This window comes from Canis lupus, chromosome 9, assembly GCF_048164855.1.
Source record: "Canis lupus baileyi chromosome 9, mCanLup2.hap1, whole genome shotgun sequence".
NCBI classification, from domain to species: domain Eukaryota; kingdom Metazoa; phylum Chordata; class Mammalia; order Carnivora; family Canidae; genus Canis; species Canis lupus.
This window is the reverse complement of record NC_132846.1, coordinates 57,756,258-57,767,140: the sequence shown is the minus strand read 5'-3', so window position 1 is coordinate 57,767,140 and position 10,883 is coordinate 57,756,258. Positions and strand designations below refer to the sequence as shown.

Genomic DNA, 10,883 nt, shown 5'->3' with positions numbered 1-10,883 from the left:
ATTCATTTGCTTCCCCCAGTTACAGGATCTGGGTACCATTGTTTTGGCACACTTCTACTGTTTCTCAAATTTCATGATTCTCAAGTGGACATGGACATTTGGCAACTGACTCATCCTAAATTCAATTCCTCATATGTGACCACCTACATCTAGTCTTACAAATTATTGATTTGGACATTTGTTTTCAGTGGAAGATAGAAGTAAGGAGGAGTTACTCATTCTTCCACATCATCAACTGGCATGAATTTTCATGGTCCTTATATTCTATCCACAAAGGAACGTTCTAGTAGGCACTTTGATGGGGCGGGGGGTGGGGGGATGGCATGAAAGGGTGTTGGACTGATGAACCTGTGTCTTTGTAATTGGAAGTCAATGTGTTCTATCATTCCTGAGATCAAGCCAGGTGAGCAAATTGCACTCTTAACTTTCTGAGACATTCTGCATGTTTCAACCTGCTTGCTGTGTCCTGGACTTCTTACTGGAAAAATCACTTCTGAATTGCTGTGGCAGTTTTTAGAGGAGCTCCTTACAAAGGAGCACAGATGATTTATGCCTTCCACATTTATCACAAAAATTCCATCCTTCACTGAAAACCTTTGATGACATCCTTGAGCAGTCTTGAACTCAATCCTGCAGACTTGAGAGGCTGACTTAGCATCCATAAAGTGGGCTCTTCTGAACACCGTTGAGGGCAATCCTTGATAAACAGTATCAGTAGTTGCCACATGGACAAAGTCACATGGCAGTGAGGCATTTTTCACAGATCCCTCTGCCTTCTCTGTTAGATGCATCTGAAGCCTAATTTCTTTTTTTTTTTTTCATTTCTGTGCCTTCTTGGAGTGGACATGGGCAGTTATGCCAGAATGTATGGGGTTTAATAATGTTCAGAATTGTTTCAGGGCCAAACCCAGAGAGAATAATCCTTGACCTAGATACATGAAAGATCCTGGACTCCCGAACGGAATAGGGAGGATATTGTCTTTTAGCATATTCTTTCTGTTTTATACCCAAATCTTATGCATTGTCAGTTTGAAAATAATAGTATGTATGTTTGAATGGCTAAATGTTGATATTTATACCTCCTCAAATACACTGGTATATACTGACAGCTGTCTAGAAGAAATTGGAAGTTTTAAGTACTTTTTACATACTTTGGAGGCAAATGTGAATGTATAGCCTGAGGGTTAACAGTTTTGAAGAGAACAATGGTATTTGAAGATTGATGTAACTACTAATAAGAAAGGATGTTCAGAGAGAGATTCTTATTACTTGAAAAGCAGTTTGTGCACATTAAAATTAATTGGTATTTTTTAAACTTTAGGAAGAATATTACAACTACTTGAGGTTGCAGGCTATATTCTGACACTTTAAAATATATCTAAATTGTATAGATACATAATGCATATTATCAATAGCAATATTTTTTACTGGAATTCCCTGAGGCCATTTAACATATATTTTTAAAATAATTTATTTATTTATTCATGACAGACACACAGAAAGAGGCAGAGACACGAGCAGAGGGAGAAGCAGGCTCTCTACGGGGAGCCCGACGTGAGACTCGATCCTTGGATCCCGGGATCATGACCTGAACCGAAGTCAGATGCTCAACCACTGAGCCACCCAGGTGTCCCTAATATAATATTTTTAAAATAAAAATATTGCTACTTAGTTCCACACTTTCAGTAAAGTTTAATATGTTTTGTTTGCCTAGAACACAAGAATACACGTGGTACAGTTACACAGAAAAAAATATTAATCAAATCATTTTGTCAGCAATAAACCTAGGAAAGCAGCACGACTTTGAGGAGCTTAAATAAAGTGTTAAGTGGAGTTTCACAATTATTTTTTTAAATATTCATGCAAAAATCAAACCACTTTTTCATGCTTTTTATGGTGAGGTACACACCTTGTCTTTGCGCAAAATGAACTTAGTTGTTAGTTGTGTTACATGGTGAAAATCACTACATAAATACATCCACATACAGATACATGTGTAGATGTCTATATGCATTTTATACTAAGTTCATAAATGTAAATATGTTTAGAAAAAATGTCTGGAGAAAATCACAAACTTTTGACAGTGGCTAATAGATGGTGGCACTTTTTGAAATCTGTTTCATAGATTTTCACATTATTCTTGAGTTCTATAATGATTATATATCACACTGAGAATAACTTTGCAGTTTGATTTTAAGGTGAGTTTGAATATAAGGCAATCTTCATTTTCTTTTTTTTTTTTCTTTTTTTTTTCCTTTTTAAAAATGAATTATTTTATGATCTTCATTTTCATTAGTGGGATCTAGAAAGAGAAAATTTTTGGTCAACTTGAATATGTAAACATTTAAAAATATGTATGAAATCATCTCATGTGCCCTTAGAATATTTACTCTATGCTTGAGTAACATATATCAAATCACATCTTATTTGGTATAATTTGGATTTTTTTCTATTGTTTCAGATAATAGAAGAATTTTTTCAACTTCTTAATGTGAATTTTGGCCACCAGTGTCTTCTTCAAGGCTAAGATCGCCTTGTGACTGCATTATTCTCTTTGCTCCGAGCACACTCTCTTTCTTCTATTTTTTGACCTATGCCCCTTCTAACACTGTGGGTGAGTTGCTACTGAGAATGTTTGTCTGAGCAAACACATCCTCCTTTGCAGGATATTCTGACATTTCTTCCCATTCACTTTGCAGTTGTAGATTTGTCACCTGTACAATATAAGCCCCTATTGTATTTCTTTGCATAGCTTTTAAAAGAAGCATGATTAATTTGACATCTCATATGGAAGTCACCCCAACAAGGACTGCTACTAACAATGAAAGCAGCTTGAATCTTCTGTACATAGGCATGTGTGTGCATGTACACATATATGTGTGAATTGTTCAGATGAACCACAGAAACCTACCACACTAATGACACTTTGGAGATTCTCCGGCATTTTTTTTTTCTCTAGATGACATGTTGTTGCCTAAAAGAAAGCAACTGAGAAAGAATTGTGCTATAAAAACCATAGTATAAGATGACTTCCTTATATTTTAAGGGTTTTAAGAAAAAAGAAGACACTTAATCTTATATTTTGGCCTAGAGCAATGCACCTATTATTTTTAATCTGTAATGTGCATATGTCGTATTGATTGAGACTATTCAAACTTGCTCTTGAGGACAAAGGAAACAGATCGGTCTGATGAAACTCAGAAGAGGGGTTAGTTGTTGCATAGTACATATGTGTGAACATAGAAAGGGATAAAGGACAAAATGAGTCCCGATATACATGAAATGCTAAAGAGACTGAATCCACATGAGGCTCTAAATGAAAGAGACACTGAATGTTCATCACGCATTAAATATACATGAGGTATCTGAGCACTGAATATTTATGACACACTAAATATACATAAGGCACATGAGACACACAATAATCAGGGAAATCTTCATTAAGCTTCCCACTGGTGACAACCTTTGTGGTGCCAAGTGTCCTCTTGCCCAAGAAGCATGTAAAACCCAGAGCTGCTCAGCCAGTTAATTGGTGAGCTACAACTGTGCCCAGGCCGACTCCCTTGCAACCCTCAGGTACAATGGGTGTGTTACTTGTCCCAGGCCCCCTCAGTGTGTACAAACTTATGCCCGGTCTCTTTCTTTCTCTCTCTTTTCTCAGACTTTTGCAGCATGCATTTCAAATGGATTTAATAAACCATACAATGCAAGCATTTTAATTCACTCTTAAATGTTTCTGTCCTGTATCTCTAAGATAGCTTGCCCAATAGTTTACTCGGACACTACATTTGTATCAAGGTCATTTCTTCTGTGACAAGAATTCAAAGAATTCATTTGTGCTCCAACTCAAGCCTTACTGTCATCCAAAAAAAAAAAAAAAGCATTTATTGTATTTGTATAGAAGAAACATCAAGATGGAGCTTACTGTAATGTTTTTACACATTTGAAGATAAAAGGGTCATTTGCTCTGCAATTTCTTTTTTCCATTGAAAACTAAAGGTTAGAGTTAAGAAAATTTAGGCTGTCTAGGATATGTACTCTGTGTGTGTGTGTGTGTGTGTGTGTGTGTGTGTGTGTGTGTTTCTGGGGCTGAGGGCTGGAGAGAAGATCCTTAGGTAATCACCTCATAAAAATGTCCATTCAAATATAACTCACTCTAAGAGACAATTGTACCTTTTGAGACAGGAACTTGAAAATTGAGAGAGATGGTGACGATCCTAAAACAAGAAATAAGCTTCTCCTATTTGAAAGGCCTGTCAGGAGGATTTAAATTTACAATTAGAGAATTTCTCTTTGACTTTTCTTAGGGCTTCCAGAGAAGACTAATTGAGATCCCCTTGAGGAAATTTTATTCAGTGAGTCTCTCCACCTCACTGACACCACTACATCAAAGCTATTGGAATTTGCACTCTGACTCCATTGAACAAGAGCCTCTGTTGTCTGTAAGCTGAGATGGTGAACTTGGGATATGAACCTTTCAGACAACACAGAATGGAAAATGCAACTTTTATTTCTTCTAAAAATGTAAATAAACTTTGCATATTCACCCAAGCTGGCCTGACAACATATCAGTGTACCAAATTAAAAAAAAAAAAAAAAAAAGAAAAAAACCTTTATAAATTGGCATCTTCTTATAGACTTTGGATTTCAAATAATTTCCTAAAAGTTTTAGGAAAAAACTCAAAACCTTTTGCCACCAGAGTTCTATATCTGCAAATTTCCAAATCTAGATTCTCTTGTACCTTTACAAAAGAATGTTCTATAAAATTCTCTCCTGCTCACATCCTGGCTTTTACTCCAATTGATATTGTCCTAATTCAGTAAACATAATCTCTAATGAAAATAAGGGAAAAATGTTCGATATTTTGATTGATTTATTCTATTCCTATGACTGCCCATTATTTCATCTTCATAATTTAAGAAATCTTATATGAATAAAATGTGCATTTGGAAAATGCAGAAAAACATAAAATGAAAACAAATCTACTGCCCATAAGACTTTTAAAAATAATCTGTATCTATTTATAGACTTTTGTGCTGAATGTGTGTGTATGCTTTATCTATATATATTTGTCTTAACTGCATTTTTGAAGAATGTATACATTATCTTGTAAGCTGCATTTTAAAACTGATATATTATTTTTTAAAAGATTTTCTTTATTTGATAGAGAGAAAGGGAGAGAGAGAGCACAAGCATGGGGAGGGGCAGAGGGAGAGGGAGAAGCAACCCAACATGGGACTCCATTCTAGGACCCCAGGATCATGACCTGAGCTGAAGGTGGATACTTAACCGACTAAGCCACCCAGTTTGATACATTATTAATGTACTTTTATATTAATAACATTTTCATAGCATCAATTTTAATGTATAAACATAATTCTCTTTTCTATGTGTGTGTATATATATCAATAATTTATATAAATATTATCTCAAAAAAGAGCCACCACTTTGCAAAATTCTAGAACTATTTGTATCATAGTTTATGTGAGTTACTATTCTCTATAATCTAGTATCTATTGCATTTAATGTCCCTATCTCAAATCCATTTTCCATACTTCTAAGTTTTCATTATTAAATAACAATATAACAAGCATCTTTAAGGATGAGATCCTTGGATACAATTGTAATAATTTTCTTAAAACAAATTCCTGCATTTAGTATTGCTTGGGCTAGAGGGAAATAGTGAACAATTTGATACATAGTAATCAATTTCTTTTTGTAATGGAAAAATGTATCTCACTTCCAAATCTGTGTGACATTGCTTTTTCTTTGAACCTTCATTGATATATCATATTGTCATTGAAATAATTTTTTGTCAGCCTAAAAAATAAAAAAATATATACTGCTTTTATTTAATGATTGGTTTAAATTCCTCATGTGATTATTTATAATTTTCATGTTTTATCTGATGAATTTTTCTCATAAATATTGGCCACTTATTTTTCAGTGCATTTAAAAAATCATTGTTCTATAGATTTCTCAGAGCCGTTTATTTGGAAATATGTCTACCATATATGTTAAAATATTTTTCAAATCTCTATTTTTACTTTTTAAAATTTTTACACAGTTCAATTTATAGTTTTTAAAAAGTTTTCAGGTAAATTCCAGTTAGTTAACATACAATGTAATATTAGTTTCATGTGTACAATTTAGTGACTCAACAGTTTCATATAATACGTGGTGCTCATGACAAGTGTGCTCCTTAATACTCATCATCTGTTTCACCCATCCTCCCACCCACCTTCAATTCATAGACTTTTAATCTGTATATCCCTCCTTTTCTGCACATCAGTATATGAACTTACTATCACTTTGTAAATCAAAATGTTCCTCAAACCACTCTGTAAATTTCTATTAGCCTATTCCTTGAGTGATTTCTTATGGTCCAGCCTGAATCAACCTCAGTAGCCTTGTTCTTGCCCGTAAGTTTCAATAAAAATACTAAGGAATTTTGCAACCCCGGGATTTATTTTTCTTCATGCTTATCCCTCTGCCTAAAATGTCATCATACTTCAAATATGTCCATATAAACTAGATTCATCCCTCAAGGTCCTCAGTTGTATTCCTTAGGTGATTATTTCTTGCTAAGAATCTAATTTATGATTACTTGATCAATGACAGGTAGTTTTGGTTCAGTAATTTTCTCAGTCATGGGAGATATCCCACAAAGTCTTCCAACATGTTTAATTGTGTCTGGCTTTATTTCCCCTATTGTTATTTTTAATAATTTACTAGTTATATAAAACTATTACTTAATAATAGCTAAGAAAAGAAACTTTATGGGTAAGCATACTCACAATTTTAAGAAAAATAGAATAATAAATTCATTAAGTTGCTTTAACCCAAAAAATGACTATCCGAGAATTCAAATCATGAGTAGAGTTCCTGAATAATGGTTGAACTTTTTTTTTTTTTTTTAATGGTTGAACTTTTAATGAATTCTTCAGGAACAGATAAAATTACCTAGTATGTATGCTATTCTTTTGCTGTTTTTGTATCTTCTGCTAATTCTTTTTGCCACTTTAGATTTAGGTTTTTATGTTAATTTGGTCATACGACATACAATGATAGAGTTATACTTCCACCAAATCATTTCAAAATAGAGTAACTATTAATAATTACAGAGAGGTGAGCTGACTTTTATAGTGTGCTACTTACCATATCACAGACCAAACACTTCTTTATGGATGTTTTTTGTTTGTCATCAAAAAGATCATCTAAGACTATTATCATTTCTGTTTTTTTAGATTAAAAACTAAGGCTCAGAAAAATTAAGTGACTTGCTTTGCAGAGCCCAGGAATCTAATCCCTGTGACCATATCCTTTTTCTTGCAGGAGGCTGCCTGCCTTAGTTGATGACCAGAATTTAAGTTACTCAGGAGGGACTATTTGCATAAAATATTGTAACTACAACTTTCCATTCACTTCAATATATCTTGATGGTCTTCACTGAGACCTTTATTCTAGAAATGATCTTACCTGGCTACAGTGAGCTTGAGCTGAATGGAGAACTTAAGAATTCAGATCCATCCATGAATATAATTTAGAAGCATCACAGAAAAATATCATGATAATGAACTTTCTGGCTGCGAATGGCCCTTATTTTTCTTCTCTGATGGATTTTCAGTTCACTTTGCCCTAAATAGACACAGTCTTAGGGAGTAACTGAAGGTATAACTGCCCCTTGGGCTTTAAGTCACTCTCATTGATATTTCGAAGATTAGAGGATTAGAAGTGAAATCTTCCAACAGGCATACCTCTTAAATGACCAGCTTTTGGTAGTTCTGAATATTGCACTTTCCCAATTGGAAATCCATTAAACTGACAGTGAGGTAAGTGCATGCTGAGAGAAAATGATATGAAAGCTAACAAGATAAACAGAATAAGAAGGGTCCTGAAGGCCTGCTGTAATGTAACTGGAGCTGCTGAGTGTGGGGTTGTGTTTGATTTCATCTGAGACACTAGAAAGAATGGCATTCATTGTTGACAATCTTTCTAATTTTCAATTAATATATTAGTGGCAACAATCTAGAATTTCTGAAGGAAATCTGTTATTCTCTATGCTTAAGCTAAATAGTTCTCAAAACTGACCGGTCAACAGAAATACCTTTGATTGTTCACCAAAATTATTCTGATTTCCAATCCTACTTACTAAGTCCTGAGACAAGGTAACATAGGGCTTTCCCATTAACATTTATATATATATATACATATATATATACATATATATGTATATATATATATATATAACTCTATAAATGAGCTTTTGCCTATGTTTTGCATAGTCAAAATAGGGGAGGGAGAAGTCTGTAGAAAGATTTTAAATATATATGGCTTTTCAGCTTATTTCAATTTCAGAGAATACACCAAAAGAAAGCTACTTCAGTTGTAAAAATATCAAGTAGCTTACAGACCACTCAGGAAGACAAACAGATGTTCTCTTTACAACAAAGCAAGATGAGTTCTACAGTCAAGGCATGAGTCAAATCAAGGCTACCACACAAGTGGTAACTGGTTCTGTATTTTATTTATTTTTAAGATTTTATTTATTTATTTGAGATAGAGAGAGAGTAAGAGAGAGCCCAGAGGGAGAGGAGGGGGAGCAGCAGAGGGAGAGGGAGAAGCAGACTCCCCACTGAGGAGGGAGCCAGATGGAGGAACTCGATTCTAGGATCCTGGCTGGGGGGGTCTGACTGAGCCACTCAGGCACTCCACTGGTTCTGTATTTTACACCAAGGTAACTTGAATAGTTCTCCTGTATTGGAATTATAGATTTCTTGGAAAATAACCTCCACATGTTGTAAGAGAAGTTAATTTCTCAGCACTGGACTTCCCCTGCATTATGTTTCATAAACATTTACAAGTTTCCCACAGAGGGCTTTAAAATACAGACATTTGAATATCTCACCTTCTGATTGATCTCTAAAGATTGTATCTTTTGGCTTCAGCAAAACCAAAATGAAACAAACAAATAAAAACTACTTTGCCAGATGTGCAAATATAGGAGCTTCATTGGATTGCCTAATTCACCAGGTAGATGATGTGCAGGCCAGCTTCCCCACCTCACCCCCCCCCCCCACCAATTACTTGGCTTCAATTCATCCTTGGAAGATGCTTGCAAAGCCTTGAAGCTTCCAGCACAATAGTCAAAGGGAGGAAGAAAAATGAAGAAAGTAGAGACAGTTGCTTCTCTTCACATTCCCCTCTCTCTCTTTCTCTCCCCTGCCCTACCCTGCTCTCATATACTTGCTCATGGTCCCTCTGTCTCTCTCTCTGTCTCTCTCTGTCTCTCTCATAAAGGTGGAAAATCTTCCCAGAAACTTCGAGCAGGCTTTTCCTAGTTTCATTTGCACTAGAGGATCACCCTCTCACAATCACTAGAAATGGGGAATTAGATAAACAGATTCATCAGAGTAAATCCTCTATGGTTGGGGAGAGAGCTATTTTTCTTGAGTACATGATTGTTAGTTTAACTTGAACAGGATTACATTGTTTTTTTGAGCAGAAATGCATTTGGATAGACAAGCAAGAGTTTGGATTAATATATCCCAAAGTATTTGGCTTTGGATTGATCTTTGCCAAGCAAAAGGAAAGTAACTTAGTAAATCAAAATACTAGATTTAGAAGATAAAGTCTTTATTTTGAGCTATGTGATGCTGGATCTAATACCATCATTGTATTTGTAATTTTAGGTTGACAAAACTTACTTCCCTTAGAATATGTCAAGAACCAGTAAGGAGATGCAGCTTAAAATCCTGCTGAACAGAAAAATGGACAAAGAAGTGTTGTATAGACGACTAACATTTCTAATCCACAGCAGCTCTAAAGAAGTCCACCGACCACATGAGAGTCTAAAGATTGTAGATGTTAACAATACTTAAAAAAAAAAAAAAGAATAAAACAACTGAGGAAATATATGATATCCCACCAGTCAACATTAATATAAGATAGAAGTTTAAGTAAGAGGACATCTTCAAAATGAAATAATCCTGTTTTAAAATTTTCATATATGTGAAGAAGATACAGGTAATAAATGATGTTTTTTTCTTAATTTGTTTCTCATTTAGTTTCTTTCACATAACTCCTACTCAAATTCCACTAATTTGACAACCTGCTCTAACACTTCAGAATCCTTCAACTAATTCTACATAGGCGTGAACTTGTACAATGAAATTAGTATGAGTCCTCAGTGTGAATCAGGCAGGAGCAAGCCCTATTAAATCTTGAGCATCATGCCAGTGAGGGTCAAAGAGGATTACTGGAGACTATCAAAAAAGAGAGAAGACCTAGGGAGTAGGTGGCCGAATTGTGATTTATTATCAGTAATAAACTTGGCCAAGAGGCCAGCAAGCCCTAGAATTCATCTTTCCTAAGAGATCACAGCGACAGCTCTATCAGAGCTGGTTTTAAGTAAAGCCAAATACTTCCTGAAGAGCCAAGAACAGGTGTGTTCCACACATGGCTACAGAAAAGTAGGTCAGTAGATCAAATGCCAGATTTAGAAGAGTGAGACAGTGCTGGGAAGGGAGAGGTGTGTGGCTTGGGAATGAACTGTTTCTATGCATCATGAATGAGTAGCTGTGAAAACATTTTAATATTTATATGGTAGATGTCATATGATGATACATGTCAATGGAATACCATCAAATGTAAAGACGGCATTTATGGGTTTTTGTAGAGCATGTACTCTATGCCTACTGCTGTGTTGGAAGCGTAAGCGTCCTCTTTGTCACACTTTCTAGTGTATTAGTTTATGTTCAGCCTTGGGTTTAAATCCGACATGAAAAAGAAGGAGAAGCTTGGGTTTACGTGAACAGCGATGCATGCTGAAACGTAGGATGGCAATTTGTTCTCTGTCAGCACTTCACTTGGCAACTTAAAA

The 10,883-nt window shown here is 35.1% G+C and overlaps 1 long non-coding RNA gene across 2 annotated transcripts; it reads left to right on the top strand.

Annotated features, from left to right (window-relative positions):
- The first annotated feature begins 280 nt into the window (after nt 1-280).
- Nucleotides 281-9,954, top strand: LOC140639474 (uncharacterized). Of its 2 annotated transcripts, none has more exons than XR_012036189.1 (4): nt 281-403; nt 1,492-1,627; nt 2,462-2,614; nt 9,694-9,954. It is a non-coding gene; the product is annotated as an uncharacterized lncRNA (long non-coding RNA). The 2 variants fall into 2 exon arrangements; XR_012036190.1 differs by lacking the exon at nt 9,694-9,954 and adding an exon at nt 4,308-5,472.
- The last annotated feature ends 929 nt before the right edge of the window (nt 9,955-10,883 follow it).